Source organism: Columba livia, chromosome 5 (assembly GCF_036013475.1).
Source record: "Columba livia isolate bColLiv1 breed racing homer chromosome 5, bColLiv1.pat.W.v2, whole genome shotgun sequence".
In the NCBI taxonomy this organism is placed as follows: Eukaryota; Metazoa; Chordata; class Aves; order Columbiformes; family Columbidae; genus Columba; species Columba livia.
The window spans coordinates 19,257,404-19,269,885 of record NC_088606.1 but is presented as its reverse complement, the minus strand read 5'-3'; positions in this window follow the sequence as shown (position 1 = coordinate 19,269,885).

The window sequence follows — 12,482 nt, the reverse complement described above, 5'->3', positions numbered from 1 at the left end:
GGTCAGCTCAGTGCGAAGCACAGGGCTGCCTCTCTGAGCCAAAGTGAAGGCGCTACGTAGACTTACTTGATGCAGTAAGAATTCTGTTTAATGATTGATAGATTTTTTTTGCAACATCTCTAGTGTGAAATGGCAACTCATCTCTCCAGTCCTCGTGTCACAGGTGTGTCTGGTGTCAGCCACACAAGAATGACATTTCATTCAATTTTAAAACTTCCTTTGTACTGCGGATGTTGAAAGTGCAATATAGAAACTACAATTCAGGCTGATGTTCTATCGGTCTATTTATTCAAATACTTTCAATCCCCATTTCAGGGTAATTTCAGCTTAAATAAATATTGACCTAAGAAAGATGGTTTATTTCAGCAGCAGGTTCATTTCTTTAATAGATAAACTGACAACTGGGGCAAGCAAACATAACTCCAGTGAGATCAGCACAGTTGATTCTACTCATGATAGTCAATGCGGCCTTTGAAAGAATTGAAAGTAATCAGAGTATCTGGGCCTCTGGAGCTTGCCAGCTCTCATTAACCTTGATCAGCAGGCAGGCAGAACTAAGAGGCCCTCATGATTCAACGTGGCAGAGTCTGACCTCTGTGTTTGCCTCCTGTGCAAATTAATGCAGAACAAACTAATGCTTAAATGCTGCATTGCCACCAGAGACATGGAAATGTAAATAGAGCCAATTCTCTCCAGGCTGTTCCCAGAGTCCAAAGCCCAGTCTAGGACCACGCACACCGAAAATGCAAAGCTCACTTGAGCCAGAAGCCCTGGATCTGTAGGAAACTTGAGATCAATGCGCATTCATTGATTTCACCAGGAAAGCCTGTACGGATCTGGAAGCAAGAGGAATTTCTTACGCTGCCCACGGCACTGTGGGTATGAAGCTGCTCCCCCTCCCCAGGCCAGCACGGGTACTTGGCAGTAGCTGCAAGATAGCAGAGATGGGCGCTCATGAGGTGTCAGAGGTTTTGCAAAGGGAAGGAGGGTAGTTGTGGTGGGGAGGGATGAGGACAGATGGAGAGAGTGCCAGCTCCTCACTCCCTGCTCAGCAGAGAGGGCACAGGGACTGCTGCTGCCACAACGTGCCCAGAGGAGTCGCTTGAAATGGCTCGTGTCTGGAAATGAGGACTTGTGGCATTTAGGCACCATGAATTATTCAGCAAGCCCAGTGAAACAGGCGGTTCTTCACCGACTGCCACAGTGGGTGACACCTTATGCTGTGGGGCTGGGGCTGGGTTGTGTAACGAGGGGGAACAAGCTGTGAGCAGCCCCAGCCAGAAAACAGAGTCCTGGTGTCTGCCCAGGGAGAAGTGGAGTACAGTACAATAAAAAGTGACTCTACATGAGTCAGTCCTTGACTTGCCCTAAAATAAACAGTTCTCCAAGTCTCCTAAATCATACATTAGAAAAGCCACGCTCCCTGACTAAAAAAGCACGTATTTGTCTCCCTTGAATTCTCCACAGTGCTTTTAACATCTAAAAGCCTGAATATATTTTCACAGCTTTTCTTTTGCAAGCAATGAATCTCTCTCTAAAATATGTATAAACATGGAACAGGCAGCACATTTTAGGAAATTATTTTGATGTTTTTATTGTTATTTATGTTTTTCTGCAGTGCATTTCATGTTATTATCATATTCAGTTCAGTCCTGTATGAAACTGTGGCATTTTGTATTTACCTCAAGGGTGTGTCTGCTAATTTTAAAGCAACACACTGTGTTTTAGTTTCTAATGTTAAACTGGCAGCTAAGGTTTGCTTTGATCAACTGAATTTTCTGACTGACCATATTAATGCTCCAGATTGACCCAAAGATTAAGGAAAAATATGTACTTGTAATTATTTCTGGAGCTGTGAAACATCTTTGCTCTTTGCACATTTTTTCATGTTTTATATAGAAATGCATAAAAATGTATTATTTTCCTAATTAATCATTGTTTAAACTTGCCTGGATGCATTCCTGTGATTCCACTATATGTATTTTAATTATCCAAAATGTCAACGAAATTATCTTGGAACATAAATAGAAATAATCTCATTTGTCCTAAATCAAGAACATTTTTAAAAAGTATTTATACAGCATTAATGCCAAGAATTCCATATTTGTATTTGATAGTACCAGATGCTGTATAAATAACAAGGTAGCATGAGCCCCTGTAGAGAATTATTTTTAAAAGAGAGCTTATAAGAAGCAGGAGGGATAGGGAGTCGGTTTTGAAACTGTGACCTTCCCACTTTCTAACATGCCTCACTTTTTCCATCATTAGGCACGTGACTGTAACTCCTGATCAGCTCAGGTTTTGGGGAGAATAACAGCTGCACTGGGAGCCTCTGCAAAGGGAGGAACCTGTGCAGAAAACATAAGCAGTCACAGCTAAAAAACAGGACAAGCTGGGTAATATATTCACAATCTGTGGTACAAATAGAAACAACTGAAGACCACACCTAAATTTTCTGCCTGAAAATGGCTGTGGGTGAGCATTTGGCTCGCATTTAGATGCAATAACATGAGCTTTCTTCCTCCTCCTCCTCAGGCAGAAGCCATCAGCCAGTGCTGCTGGTTATCACCTGTGCTGCCCACAGGTTTTTGTGGGTGACCTCCATGCTATCAGGCTGTCCTTCACCTTTCAGCCCAGGCTGGCATTGCAGCCCCATGGTGTCCTTGCCCGCAGCCTGTGGAGGTGGTGCTGGTGGCCTGGAGACAGGCAGAGCCTGCGCTCTGTGTCACAGTGGGGATCAGCACTGGATGCAGGAGGGAGCAAGTGCTGCTCCCGCTGCAGCCCGCTCACTCCAGCTGAAGGAGGGGGACAGAAACACAGATAAAACCCAACCTTGGGGAGACCTTCCCAAGTCAAATCCAGCCTGGAAGGGAAAGGGACCTTGTATTTACAAAGCAACCACAGACAAGAGGGTGATGGCGGCAGCTGCAGGGGGCAGCTGTGTGACCACAGACGAGGCAAGCAAGTGAGCCCCAATTGCCCAGAGGTGTTCCTGCTGTCTGCACCACGGCTGACAGAGGTGGAGCAGTCTGTTACTCTTGTACAGAGCTTGGGCACACAGGTTTCTTCTGGGGCTCTCCGAGCTAGCAGAGGGATAATGATGGAGCAATTTCAGACTTGCACTGAGCACCTGAGAGCTGCAGGAGACTGACACGCAAGGCCAAAGGAGTGACCGCGTGCTGTGGTCTGTGGGTGTGATGGGAAGATACTTGACCAAAAAATGACCACTGGCATTTAGCTTTGCTCAGTGTATGTTGACTACACACACAAGGCAGCTGAAACACCTGCACAGGGCTAGCAGATGTAACATGGGACCTCTGGGAGATTCCTCAGCCTTTGCAAGAGCAGCTAGAGGCCAACGGGAATCCCCTTGGGCATCACAGCTGGCACTGGGTTCTTGATTTTGGGCAATGAGTGCCATGCTGTCTTCAGACTACTGTATAATTTCTTGTTCTTTCTTATTCAGATGCTATGCTTTATCCAGAGATGGCTGCAGCCTCATACCAGATGAATCCCAACATGTCATATAGATAAGCATTTGCCAAACGCATCTTGGTCATTTAATTGCAAGCATTCCAATGCATCACTCCGCAAATGGGCATAATCCTATAAGCACTGACTGCCCTGGGAACAAGTGGTGAGTACTCGGCAGATCTTTGGCTCAGGCCCAGCACCTGAGTCACTGAGCTGGTATCTCCATTTCATCATCAGAGTCTCCAGTTTCCACAGAAACCGTTGTTAGAAATATTTGTTTATTGATTATTCTCTTATTTATCTGACATTCTCAGCACCTGTAATTATCTCATGCTCTATTTATTTATTTCATTTCACTTTGGCTGTAAGCATAATTAGCATAATTAGCAGCAAAGCTGCTAGCAACACTTGAATGTTGCTGCAGGTATTAGAAATAATATAACACTCTCATTTTCTGAAGAAATGCTGGCCGCAATGTATCTGCTACTACAGAGGACAATATATAACTTGCTAAGAGCATGAGTATATACATATATATTTTTTTTTTATTATTTTTTTTTTTAATTAGTGCTTCTAGCATAAGGCAGACCTGTCATGCCTGACTGACAGATTGTAGCCCATTGCTTTCTGTCAGAAGAAAAGACTGGGCTTCTGGGGTTTATGGTAGACACCACTTTATGTCCTGTCCAAAGCTTTTCTCTTTCGGGCTTCAAAGCATCCAATCTGCAAGAGCAGTCCAGGGTGCAGATATCCATGTGGCCTGCACACAGGGGCAAAAATAGCAGTAGGGTTAGAAAATCTGATCTACAATGTTTAAGAAAAATATTTCAGATCTAACAGCATCTGTAGAGCTACACCACAAATGCAAATAACTTCAAAATGAGTTACAGCTCTTTGCATAATAATTACATTTCACACAGAAGAGTAAGGGCATGTTTTCCACTGATAACTTTTCAGCAGCTCTTGTAAGATTATTGTGCATTTTCCAAACAGAGGATAAAGTCAGGTGGAGACACAGATAACAACTGATGTTCATCAGAACACTTTTTCTCAACTAGGATGTTATTTTGAATGGAATACAGATGTTATTATGGAGACCAGACAATCAGCACAGAGTACATTCAATTACTGCCTTGAGTATGCACACACACTCTTAGTTTCCTGCTTGGAGCAACTGGTGGGGGACTGACCCCAGCTGGTTCCTCAGACCTGGAGGCTGGTACCAAGGCATTATTTGTTTCAGCAGAGCCCTTCTGGTCTCTTGTTTCACCAGGTGTGTATTTAATCCTGTAGCTGTTGTCTGCATTAGCAGCCGCCACCTTCTTGGATGTGGTCTGACTTACACACCATGGTGGATGCTGGTGTGTGCTGGTGGCCTTGGGCAGATTCAGCAGCCTTTTCATGTCCTGAGTTTGTTGGTTCTTGTGGATTCAACAGTACCACAAGTCTCCAGGGCTTATCAGCTCTTGGGAGGCTTTCACATATTACCTTTCAGTGTGAAATTGCCTCTTTTCAGACTCCTGTTCTCTGGTAACTATTTCTCCACCCATACACATGGGCACTCACAGAGACTGTTCCCACAAGCTCATGCAGGTAAGGAAAGCAAGGACTGGAAAATTCTAGTTCCACCAGTTCCACCCTCTCTGAAGACTCCACTGAGGTCTAGAGCCAGACATTCTCATCTGGAGAAGGAATTTCAGCTAACCCAGCCTGGGTGGGTACTGAGCTCAGGAAGTCAGGCTACTGCTGATACAAAGCTTTGGGGCCAAAGTTGACCACCTTGGGTGAGGTGGGGCCTGTCTGCATGTCTCCATCTGTCAGCAAAACTGAGATAGCTGGACAGGGTAAAACTCTTGGAGGGTCTGCCAGCTCATTACAATGGATGGGTAACTTATCTCACAAGATGTTTATATGGTGTTTTGTTTGGTGGCTGCAAAGGGCACTGCTCAGAGCCTCTGAACGAAAGTTTATTAGAGGAACTTAATGCTTCACTCTAACCTAGGCTATTGTATATATTTTTTCCCTTCCTTTATACAATAGTTGTAGTTGATCTATAGTGTAGCTACTCATGGTAAGAACCATGTCTGTCTATCTACCTACAAAGCCCTAGTGTTTTCAGATGCTGGGCTAATGAAGGCTGCCATATTACAGACGTATGGGGAAGTACAGATCACATTCCTCCCATAACCTTGATATTTCCTTGATTTTGCTTGCCTAAAATCAAAATCAGAATCATTCTGTTCTCCCAATTGAAGAAGTGTGTTTTGGGAGGGAACATAAACTGCATTTTCAGGTCTTTGGTTGGGCAACCTAAAAATAACTGTCAGCTTCAGTTCTTTCAGAGACTGGATAGTGTGGATATTTATAGTAAAACTGATTTGATGGGTTAAGACTGAAAAATTAGAATCTATATTACATTTCAAAATATTACTGTACAATTTTGAGATGCTGCCATGGAGACTGCAGCATTACCCTGCTTTACATGCACGTTCAGTCACAAGGTCTCTGCAGGCTTTCAGAGCAATTCAGTATCCTGGCGGGGTTTACCTTCTTGTTGCAACTTGTCTGTCTGATGGATCGAATACTTGCAAGTCCCTCTCAGGGGAGCAGAGATACTTAGCCATGGCACTACCAGTTTGAGGCCAAGTGCTCCTGTTGTTGCTGCTTCTAAACATGACAAGAAAGAAGTAAGTCTGGACTCACATGGCCCTTCTGGCTCCAGCACAGAACATGAGCACTTAGTTACTTAAACAACAGAGATAAGAAGAGCCAGTTCACAAATTTAATAGAGGAAATATTGAGCCTGAGGCTTCACCTTAATCTTCCTTTTAAACCCTCTGACTTGGCCATCAGTGACCCACAGAAGGTTGTGCACATCCAGCTGTCAGCCCACAACCTCCAGGCCAGATACCTCAGTTCCCTTCTGTCTCTCTCCAGCCACAGCCCCCTTCCAGCTTCCCACTGTGACGCTCCAGTTCATGCTTCAATGCAAAACAGTCATTGTAGCCACCCCAGCAGCCTGATACTAGCTTGCTGGCTGCTTGCTAGCTCGGTCTTCGCTCTGCTCCAGACCTGGTGCTTGTGATTAGGAAAGGACCAACATTGTCTCATCACCCCCAGAGCACAAAACCAGGGCTGGCAGCAGGGATCTGCACTGCAAGTCATACACGCTGCCTAGAGAGGCACACACATAGGGCCTGAGAACAGCAGGAGCAACTACTTCTGGATTTTCCAGTCTAGCCCACTTTTACCCAAGCCACAACTCCCTCCCCTAGCCTACACTCACCTGGCAAGATGTTTGGTCTTTCCCAGGGGATGTGATGGAGTTAGGACACAAAAATGGACCCTTCCTAACAAAGTGTCAAATATGATGAGGAAACAGGCAATCCTACATCCCAACATAAGATGTGTTTTTGTGCTTTCCACCTTGAATTTCATTTGACTCCTGTATTGTGCAGTGTGCATCCTCTTGTTCTTTTATTACCTGAGCCTTCATTATAGCAGAATGTTATTGATGCAGTTATTCATAAAGTGGCCTCCTGAAATACCTGTCCTGTTACTGTGCTGGTTCCAGTGGGCAGCAGCCATGCAACCTTCTCTCCAATACACTTTCAAGAAGCTCAAAGCAAAAGAAGCAAGGCTTGAAATTGAAGCCGTCAGGCTACCACACTGGGCAGGCACTGTTTGGGTTGAGATGACAACATCAAGGCTTTTGAAAAAAATAAAGGAATCACAATATCTTAACCTAGTTACTAAGGGCTTTAATTCTGTGGACAGGTTTGAGGAGGCCGCTAGCCTGACCACACAGTCTAGCATCTTCACTTGAAGTTCACTAACGTCAATGAAGTCAAAAAGGATTTGGATCAGGCCCTGATATTTTTTCCACTTCAACACCCATATTATCATTAGAGAATAATAAATTTTACAGAGTCTGGAAATATACTTTCATAAAGATCAGGGCAGGCGCAATCTTCCCTGTTGCCTATCTGAACAGCATTTACCCTTGATTTCTGGCAAGGTCCTACACACCATAAAACAAGAAGAAGACATGAAAGAAAAAAATTGTACAATATAAATTTATTGATCTACAAAACTACAAGATAATCTAAAATAATGAGAGTATGGCTGCAATCCTGCTGATGACCTTGAAGGTCATTGGTTTAATAATCTAGAGTTCATTATCTCAAAGAGTTTCTCAAAATTTTGTTTTTGAAAGGTGCCCTCAGTTTTCACGACATTTATTTCCTGCAATGGTTTAACATTATGGTTTAAAAAGTCATTGCAGAACTCTCAATACTTGTGGATAGCCATCAGGCTTATAGTTTTGTGCTTACCATTTAAATATTGTTTTGGCGGAATAGAACTCCCTCATTCAGTGGCAATGACCTGGCACATGCTCTAGTATGCTCAGGCTTCTCCGAGTCACTGCTGCATTGTCTCTGAAGCACCTGCTGAGTGTCAGCCATCAACAGACAGAACAACATGACTTTCTGACACAATGGCAGTAGAGATGCCCTGTAAGGAAACCCTTTCCCCAAGCTGGCACAAAGAGAACTATTTTCTATTAAATGCAAATGCTTCAGAGCATGGGTCACTTGGCTGACTGCAGCTATCAGGGAGGGTCTAGAACTGCAGCAGTTGCTGCCCAGAAGCCCAGCGTACCTCTCTGCAGTGGGGAGAAGCAATGCTGTGTCAGTTGCACTCAAGGTACATCACGTCATATCGTGTAGCACACGCTGATGTGACCTAATGCGCTAGGGAATAGGATCTGTGCCAAGTTGTGGAGAAAAAGGAAAATAGTTTTTTTCCATTCAGACCATTTTAACACATTGGATATTGCTGTCATATTGGGCATGTTTCTGAAGGCTTTTGTGGCCATATAAGAATGCATACCTTGTATATATTTGTGCTTTGTTTCCAGATAAGAGAAGCAGCTAGAAATTACTGCCATGGCACTGGAGATTATCACCTACCTTCATAGGATGAGTTGTCCAAAGGCCAGTATTTTTAGTTTTATCTAGAACCCCTAGATTAGAACCATGCCACCAGGAGAAACCTCATGAATCGCCAATCGTGAAACACAAGACAGAGAGTGCTCTAATGAAACAACCCCATAACAATCTCTTGCTCTCTATCCCTAGCCTGTGGATCTGTCAGGGACATGAGATAGGATCGCAGCATATTCAATTGCATTTTGTGGATGAAAATCCCAGAGATGGAGGCTCTCACTGTCTGGGTAGACACCCAGGCACCTGTAATGTCCTTGAAAGGGGAAAATATGAAAATGTGGAATTATGTCCTACTTGTATGATAACACTTTCCCCAGTATAGTAATATGGAGTACAACTAAATTTTGGAGAGCACAGAGTACCTGGGCTTCCAGCTTTTGGGGATGTTGTTCCACTGTGGAACCACAGCTGCACTGTGTACACATTATCTCATTGACACAGACCTGCTTCAATGCCCCCCTGCAACGGAATTTAATAAACCATTTTCAGCAACCATCCACATAACTTCAGTATCATAAACCAAAGAAATACCTGAGAAAAAATTCACCTCTAGCAGGTTCTGGGCAGAAGGAGGAGCACAGTGAGGAGTATTCAGAGGGTGAGTGCAATGTGGTCATGTTCCAAATGCAACCACATGCAACCTGACATGCCCAACATGTAGTGCAGGTCTCAGTCATTTGGCTTTGACACCCTTCGAATACAGACAGAAAAAAACAGAACAGGTCTCATCTCCAAACACACACAAGAAAAAGAACAGCTTCTGCTTAGATGAAGTCCATTGAAGTGATGAAATCATTGCTTCCAGCACAGTAACTCCATTGAGGGGTGGGAGAGGTCCTTCAACTGCCAACACATTCTTAGCACTTTAAACAGTTGAGACTCAGCAAGTTTCACAAGAAATCAGCTCCAGAAGAGACGCATTTCCTCCTGGAAGACTCTGGTCCAACACCCCTCCTAGCTCATTAGATCAATTTGTTCTGATAGCCCAGAGGCAGGAGCAGAAGGGTAACAAAGTGGACAGTGCTGCTGCAGCACTGTCCCAACAGCACAAGCGCTGCGCCTCACCAAAGCAACTCAAGCAAAATCTTTTCAGAAAAGGTACAAGGCCCATCCCACATTCTGACCATTAGTCTGCAGGTACTAGAAATTATGCCTATTTACTCAGGCAGAAGAAAGGTTGTGGAATCACTGGAATATACCATTACTACTGATAAATATCAGAGGAATTTGTATCCCAGGTATCTCATTGGTAAAAAAAATTAGCCCGGGTATTTCCCTAAGTGCTGCCATGCAGATGGAAACTGCTGATACTCCTTCCCTTGGACAATGTCACAAGATCTGGCAAATCACCAAATGCAAAGAGCACAGGACACGACACCTTTCTTGATTTCCCGCTCAAAAGAAAGCCCTAGGGCATCTAGAGCTGCTGCTCCTGCTGAGCTTTTGCTACTGTTCTCAGGGAGTCTAAAAAATCTTTTTGTAGCTTTGAATTATTATCATCAGGAATAAAGTACTGCCTAAAGCTGCAGCTTTATGGTGATGCACAGAAGTGCTTTCCCCATGCTTCAAGAAGAACATTAAAACTCACCTTCTCTTTTGGGCAAGTTATAAAGAACATTTGATATTTATTGTTGGAAATTCCATCTACATCAGTGCTTTTTTCCATCATCACCAAAGAGACACAAAGAGACTGTCAAAACATGTGGAAAGCCTTGATCTTTTAGGTGTCAGAGACAATAATAAATACTGTTCCTTCCTTTCACTGTGCCAGAAACACACTAAGGAACCTGACAACAGCTTCAGTCACTGACTTCAAACCGAGACTCTCAAAAATCATATCATGTCTAGAAAATCCCAGTAAAACCACTACTGTCTGGCATATATCCAAGATCATATTCACCACTAGAAATGCACTCAAACTACATCTGTTTTCAACATCAGTTTTCTGTAATACACAACAAATGTAATTACTCAGTGTATGTTTGGTATCAACTTCTGTAGACAGCTTTCCATGCTGGTGGAAGCAGCTACAACCATGTTAAGCATTGCCCTGCCAGGAGGAGACAAATAATTTTTAGACCATCATTTTCTATTCCTTTTCCATGCTAAATACCATCACACTTCAACTGGGTTGCAAAGGGAAGAGGAAGCTTTTGTGTAGCACCCATAGAACTGCCCAACACGTGCACATTACTGTGCATGTCATATATATTCAGGACAAGAAAGACATTTTCTCTATGACTTCTAGACACCTGGTCAAAATTTTGTGGTAAAAAAAAAGACCTCTCTGAAGTACAAATACAAAGTGGTATGGCTTTTCCAGATGGGCACGTCATGCTCACTGTCCCTGCAGAGCAGAGCAAAGCCACAGTCCCCACTGCTGGCTGTTCCAACCCCTAGAGAGCAGAAAGAATGCAAGATGAGTGCAGGCAGCTACTAGTGCAGTTAGCGCCTCACTTCTGCCTTCTTGCAGGGACAGTTTCCCTTAAAACTGCACAGGCAGGATTCTACAATTGGTCATCTCATAAGACAGTTGTTGAAATAGGAACAATATTTTTCTTAATTTGATTGTATAACATTGTCATGAATTTAATATTCTTGACAGTGAAGTAAGCTTAGCTTTTAAAGTGAGTGCTGTGGTGAATCTTCTTTCCTCCTTTCCACAAAGGCAGGACTGTGTACAGTACAGAGAGAAAAAGGTATTTGCTGCTCTTGGCCTTCAGAAATACAGTGATCGAAAAGACCTATCCACTCATGTAGTCTCATTTTTCTCTTCCTACAGATAACAAAAACATACCAGCATATTCGTAGTTGCAAGGGTGTCAGGCAAGACAAGATCAAAGAAATGAATTCAGCACTTGCAGTTTTTAGGGTGAAGTCTGATACCTGGCAGAATTCATCCTCTACCACCAGGACTCACATTTAGAAATGTGCATATAAAGTAAAGGCTTATGGGGGCAGTAGGATTCTTGGACAATGCCCATGGCCATCAACACATTGCCAAAAAGTATGAGCCACCAAGTTGCCATGCTGTTTAGTTGCCATGCTCTGTCCTGGAACAAGGGTGTAGTCATGAAGACCTAAGTTAATGTCAGTTTTTCACTACTTTCTTTCCTTACCTTTTTAACAAGTCATTTTAATGGCCTCTACTCAAATAACAGAAATAGTTGAATTTGAAGAACTTAGCTTTCATAATCCTACCATAGGTTCTGATATGCTAAAGGAAGCTTATGCAGAGGTGGTTTCAGGCTTACTTAAAAAAATTTTAACATTGTTATCTATGATTCATCCTACTTTATTTAGAAAGTTGTTTTTAGTTTTTTGTTTTTGCTTTGTTGGTTTGGTTTGGGTTTGTGCTGGGATTTTTGTTCAGCTGGTTTGATTTTGGTTTTGTGTGTTTGTTTTGTTTTCCAGAGGGCATAGTTTTAAGTTTCTTGCATTATTCATCCTTAATGTCAGTTGACACTGCTTCAAGACAGGTAAGTAAAGTGTAAGAACTAACCGGCATAAGGTTTAAGCAAGATCATTTGAGTATGGAGAAGAGCCAGAGATGACATAAGCAGTAAATAGTATGTCTGAGTGTCCCTCACAAGGACCTGACTGACAGTCACAGCATGTCTTGTTTTTAAGGATAAAAATAATATTTTATATGTTTCTCTATTGTTCATTACCTGCCCTGTCATTCAGTAACTACTCATGGTTCAAGAGTTCCCTTCCACGACACCTCAGCACGGCAAACACCCTAGGAAATGTGATTCTGAGAGACAAAGCTTTGGTTCAGTCACCAGGGAGCACAAACCTGTTCATGAAACATGAAATTAGCAGTCTGGGTTTCCCAGCTGGTCTGTTACAAAGCAGAGTTTCTGTTTCTCCTAAATCAAATAACAGCTACATCCAGAGCAGGGATTAAGCCAATTCAGACCTTTTTTACTGTGTGTAATTTCAAAGAATGAAAATTATACAGGATTATATAAAATCTCCTTTTTCCTCGCTGGTACC